Genomic DNA, 6,000 nt, shown 5'->3' on the forward strand with positions numbered 1-6,000 from the left:
ATCACAATGAAACATGGAAAGAAACTACTAGAATACAAATATGCCATGATTTCAGTGTTTTGTCATTACTCAGTCATCCAAATTATTGTAATGATGATACAGAAGTTTGAAGAAGGCAATTAAACAGTTGTTTTTGTTGGATTCAAACTTTTTTGTTTTTGTCATTTCCTGAAAATGTTCCAAATTGATGCTTTAAAAAAATGGTCATATAGAATAGAAAAAAATTGAATAGCAACTACACATTGTATCAAAAGTACATTTCATAAATGTATAAGAAGCAACTATTCTTAGGAGATTTTTGCATAAAACTCTAATAAAAATTTTGACACAACAGGCTCAGGCGCTCACGTTTAATGACTCAAGACACCCAAAAACTGAACAACCATTTAATCGGATGGCATCCAGTGAAATGACTTTAACCTCGCTGTGAATGTGCAGTTAAAAAATACAGCACTAAAATGGCTACACCCCTTATAAAACGATTAGGATTCTTCAAGCGCCATTTGCCCTTAAAAAGTAATGAAGCTACGTGAGAGTAAGTACATTAAAAATAAAAACACAGGGGTCTTCTCATACAAAGATGTTGGGGTAGAAAATCTAGTGAAGTAGCACACTAATTAGATATCGATTTTTCGTTCACATTTTCAAAATATATCAAGCAATATCATTGCTTTCTTCTAATGTAATCACAGCTGGTGCAAAATCTATTCCGTCTTGTTGATTCAAATATATATTTTAACACAAATCATTATTTTATATGAGACTACTGAATTCAATTTGGTATAAATTCAATTGGGACAAAAATGGTTAAGAAATGTCTCAGGTTATTGATTAAATGCAGAGGAAAAAGACAGCTACAGTATAGTTCTGGGCCCTGCAGCTAGTTTGAAGAAGAAAACTTTATTAAATAGTGATTGAAGCTGGGGCTGTATATGTTGAAATATTAGGGAAAAATCAACTTATTTACAAAAAATCATTTGTTTATGTATAGTTAACTTAAAGTCATTTTTTCATTTGCAGTCTGAAACTGCAAATATTTTGAATTCATAGTAGATGCCTCTACATAGGGTTACAAAACGGTTGTCTCACTTAAAATTCATTTGTGCATCTGTCTTCTAGCCACCATCCACTAACCATCTATTGCTTGGCCATTTAGGTCACAAAATATCACAACAGGTGAGCCCATAAGCCATTATACAGAATACATAGAACACAATTATGGTTCAATGTAATGGACTAGAGCAGGAATAGGAAGTCAGTGTTGTTTGTCTTGGTCAAAACACACATTCGTGCACTAATAGTTAGTGTATGTGTAAATCCAAATGGGCCACATTGGCCAATAAAATTGTTTGTGTGTCTGTCTGTAATTGATGATTGAAACCACGCCAACATGCTGGCCAGCACAACTACCTTGCTCCTTTGGCTTGTAATTGTGACTAATGAAGCGGCTTTAACCACCATCCTTTGTTCTCTTCTCTTCATTACCATAAGACAAACAACATCAAATTTCAGCCAATCAACTTTCATGGCCAGTGCAATTCCAGACCTGCGTTGCTTTAGACCAGTGGTGTCCAAACTATTCCACAAAGGATCGTGGTGGGTGCAGGTTTTTGTTCCATTATGGAACAAAAGCCATGGACAGTGACTACAAGTCAGAAAAACATTTTAAAACAAATGGTAAAAAGCATACTTAAATCTTTTACAAAGGGTTATGCTATACATATCTATTACATGAAGTCCCCTTCAGCACAGAGGTGTAATAAAATAGTGCATCAAATATTCATATTCACATGCCAAAACAGCAAGACTATTTGCATACTTCCCGACAGCAACTTTTGCTGTGTTTGTTCATGAAGAACTGTAAATAAAACACGCTACAAACAAGAAAACACTGAGTCACAAATACTTGATGTCATTTGTTTCACACAGAAGGATGGAAGTGATCCATGAACAAGATCTTCTTGTCATCTTGTCTTTTTTTTAATCAGTTATTTCCCCTGACTCGAGTCGCGCAAGCTCGGCACATAACAAAGACAGTATTTTGTGTATTTTGTCTTCGGTGCACAGAACATAGATCACTTGTATCCTGAAAATGTTTGATTTTTTTTTAAAGTTATTACACAGCAAAAAATACCTATAAATATTAATATTTGAAAATAAAATCCACTGATAAATCACTAGATTTTAATTAAACATTTATTTTAATCAATCGTGACAAGAAACACTAACTAATCCTTTAGTCTTGAAATGTGTATTCTGCTAAATTTGCGGAAACAGCAAATCAAAGTTTGTCTTGCCAAGTACTATGGTTAGAGGAGTTTTGTGATGTAAACAGGCACATCAGACACAGTCCCAAATGTTATTGGAGGTTTTCCCAGAGAAACTTCACAACAGAAGTTGCCACCTGTTGCAAGGCACAATACATGGGGTGCAGTCATTGCTTTCTGATGAAAAATCATATTTGCTTGGTACTTGCTTTGTTCATAGGGGGCAAAAAGATTCAAAGAGACTAGCAAAAAAACAGAAAATTGACGATTTTTTTTCTTTAACGGCAAGCAGACTGAACGCTAGGAAGCAATGTGTCATGTACCTCCTTAAAAAATTGAAGGAAGCCCACAACATTGTGAAGCAACCACATGTAGGGCCTACTAATCGCCACCTACGCATGACGTATAATAGTCTTCGATATGGCGCAGGGAACTCATTTAGAACATCAGACATAAGTTTCCAAGGTCTCCGTGCTAGTTAGCATGCATCATTAGTGTGAGCGTGTGTATTGCATGTAAAAAGTCTTGATGCAAGTAAAAACTGCAGGAGGCAGGAGGCTACACTTGGAGAAAAGGGGCAACATTTTAGCAAGCCAATAAACTGTGTAAATGTGTGATTGAATTTTTTTTCTTTTTTAAAGGCTGGAAGGGGGAGGTGGCGAAGAAAATCTTGGACCACAGTGGGAAGAAGTATATTGGGATTTTATAAACAAGCACTTCTGATAAACATACATAAATGTACTCTGAGTGGTTATTCAAAATGGCAGCAGGGTGGATCACTGATTAGCAGATTCCTCTCACAGGGGCGCCAGTCTTTCTCTGTGGAATTTACCTTCTCCCCAATTTGCTGTGTGTATTCAGGCTTGCTGGCATACTACTTCAAAAACATTTATGTTAATTGAAGACCCGTTATATGTGAATGTGAATGAATGTGCCCTGCAATTGGCTAGTGACTAGTTTGACTGGGATTAGTGCCCACCTCAGCTGCAAGAATAGGTTTAGGGGGCAAGAATAAGTGGTTTAGAAAATGGACGCCCTACCACGAGCACCAAGAACACTGAACTAATTAGTGACTTTTCATATTTATTCATTATGAAATAATTTAAACTACATCTGCTATGAAAAGTTTAAACCAAATGCTACACACAAACAGCAGAAGGGTTGTTATTGAAAATTCAATTGGTTAAAGTGGTAATAGTGGAGAGAAAATATAGTATGCAAGGAACTATTGCAAATAATTTTGAAACTTTCTTTAAAAAAAACAAATAAAACTGCTAGCAATGTTACCCACTGAATATGTAATCACAATTAACATGTGATCAGCTTTTGTTGTAATTATAGAAAAAAAACAATAAAAGGTAATGGACTTTCCTGATATGATTACACCCTAAAATCCTTAAGGAAGATGTACTGTAATGATCCACATTAACTATGGTGCTCAGAATTTATTGATTTTTTAATAATTCAGGCTTTTGCAGAGGTTAATTAACAATTATAGAGCCATTGACCTTACTATACAACAATACTATACTACTACATCCCTCTGTTATCTTACCATGTCAAAGATCAAATTTGTTAATTTTGTAACTGTTAATTAATTCAGCAATTTTGGGACAATACTGTCCTTGACACTAAATACAAGCCAACATTTTCCTGATTTAATTGCTACCAGTCTGATGTTCAATGAGCAAAATTCTACCACAATTGTTCCCTCATGTATTGAATGAGATCAAAACGAACATTGACTGAAAAGTGATCCGATAACGGTCCATTTCTTTCTGATGATCACATCTAAAATACATGCTGACTTTGAAGTAGCAGTGTTATACGGCAGGCTACTGCCTTCTATCTTTGACCGGTTTCATGGGCCTGTGCACTGGGCACGTGTGTGTGTTTGTCCCCCCCCTCTCTGTCTCAACAGGCCAGTCAATAATCATGCAGCAAATTAACCTACCATCACTGCTGAGTAGATTCCTACACAGATCTTTTACAGCCATTTGTCTTCACCAGGGGTCTTCAAAGTATTACACAAAAGGCAGCAGTGCCATGAGGATTTCTTCCCAACCAAACAAAATGTTTTCATCAATGTGGTGGCTGACAAGCATAATCAGTTGATTGCAGTCAGGTGATGCTTGTTTTAGCAGAAACATAATTGGTTACACTGTCTGTCCTGTTTTGGTTGGAACAAAAACCTGCACCGCCCTTGAGGACCGGCTTGCCCAAACCTGGTCTAGCTTTCTGGTTGTGGATTTGAGCAGTTTATAGCCTGATTAAAAGTTTGAATTTGGACTCTATAGTAAATGTTTCATAACAATTGTATATATAGGGGTATTTTTTTTTCCTATCACAATCATTTAGTCATTATTTATCTCATGAAAATATATAGAGTGTGGGGGATCTCTGGATATATTTACCTTAGGGTTCCTGTCCATATATTTATGTAGAGAATGCATACCAACCATTCAATCAATCATTTTCTGTATCACTAAATCCTCATAAGGTTTTAATACCTGCACTCTGTCCTGTTTTCATTTTATGGGCTGTCAAAGAAGCAATTTTTCATAAAATGTCCCCCAAATATTTGCTAACTGCAAATATGTGACTATGGAGCATATTCTCCTGTGTGCATGAGTCATGAGAGGCACAGTGCTGCCAACTTCACTGGCTCTAAGTTTAACTCTTTTCTTGGTGGTGCAACCCTTAAAGGCTTCTGACCCACCACTTGTTCTGGCCAAGGCTTAACCACATTTTGTTTAGTACACCACAGTCCAATCTAAGAGGTGGTGAAAAATCATATTGCACATTGAGTGGCTTCACTGCTGCAGTGGCAAGTGAAGCCTAGAGGCTGACACTGCAGGGTACACTTAGCCCATTTGGCTCATAGACTGCTCAATGTGGATGCAATGTGTCATTGGCGAATAGCGAGATAGTCATCCCAGAATTGTTAAAATGAATTTACAGTCAGCTGACGTTTTTATTTGATTTTATTTTGCTGTTGGCTGAGTCTGAAAGCATCACTAAAAGCCAGTCAATGTAATTTTGAAAGTGGAAAATGGGATAAATCCAGGTCCCAAATTTTAAATTAATTAGTTTTATTTATTTTTTTGTAGCATCACAGTACATGTGTCAAATGTGTCAATCCCACACTATGTCAGTATGACAACATCTTGTTTACAAATTAGAAGTAGTTGCAAAGTAAGTCAAATCTCAGCTGGACTGCGCATTGACAGCTCCGGACTGTGCCAATTTCGGGATTAACGCGTAGAGAACTGATGGGATGAGCTGAATAAATAAATAGGCAGGGAGACAGAATGGCGACTGCAATAAACTGTGCCAATTTCCTTTGGCCAGCACGGAAAAAGGGCTATTATCATGTTTTGGAGGACAAGCGCAACGAGTGAGTGGGCTGAATGGTGCAGTTCTTTGTCAATGAAGATTCTGAACAATCTGCTTCCAGTACCGGGATACATTTATTGCATGTTTTCCCTTTTGGTGATGATTGAGTATAGAGACTCTGAGTGGGCAATTGGAGCATTGTGTGTTTGTCTGTTTGCACGCGCAGGATGGAGGCGCCTGTGTGAGTGTGTGTGTGTGTTCGTGTGTTTGTGTGTGTGTGTGTGTGTGTGTGTGTGTGTGTGTGTGTGTGTGTGTGTGTGTGTGTGTGTGTGTGTGTGTACGTGTGTGATGTCGCCAAGCGCCTCCGCTTCAAACGCTGAGAATTGCCTGGGCTAAA

The 6,000-nt window shown here is 37.4% G+C and overlaps 1 protein-coding gene across 1 annotated transcript in view; it reads right to left on the reverse strand.

The window, feature by feature from the left end:
• The window catches only part of grid2 (glutamate receptor, ionotropic, delta 2), a 250,138-nt gene extending 245,771 nt beyond the window's left edge, over nucleotides 1-4,367 (reverse strand). The window contains exon 1 of the mRNA XM_077601423.1: nucleotides 4,222-4,367. The gene's annotated coding sequence lies outside the window, so the exon portion shown is untranslated. The remainder of the gene's footprint in view (nucleotides 1-4,221) is intronic.
• Nucleotides 4,368-6,000: the final 1,633 nt, after the last annotated feature.

Source organism: Stigmatopora argus, chromosome 5, assembly GCF_051989625.1.
Source record: "Stigmatopora argus isolate UIUO_Sarg chromosome 5, RoL_Sarg_1.0, whole genome shotgun sequence".
NCBI lineage: Eukaryota > Metazoa > Chordata > Actinopteri > Syngnathiformes > Syngnathidae > Stigmatopora > Stigmatopora argus.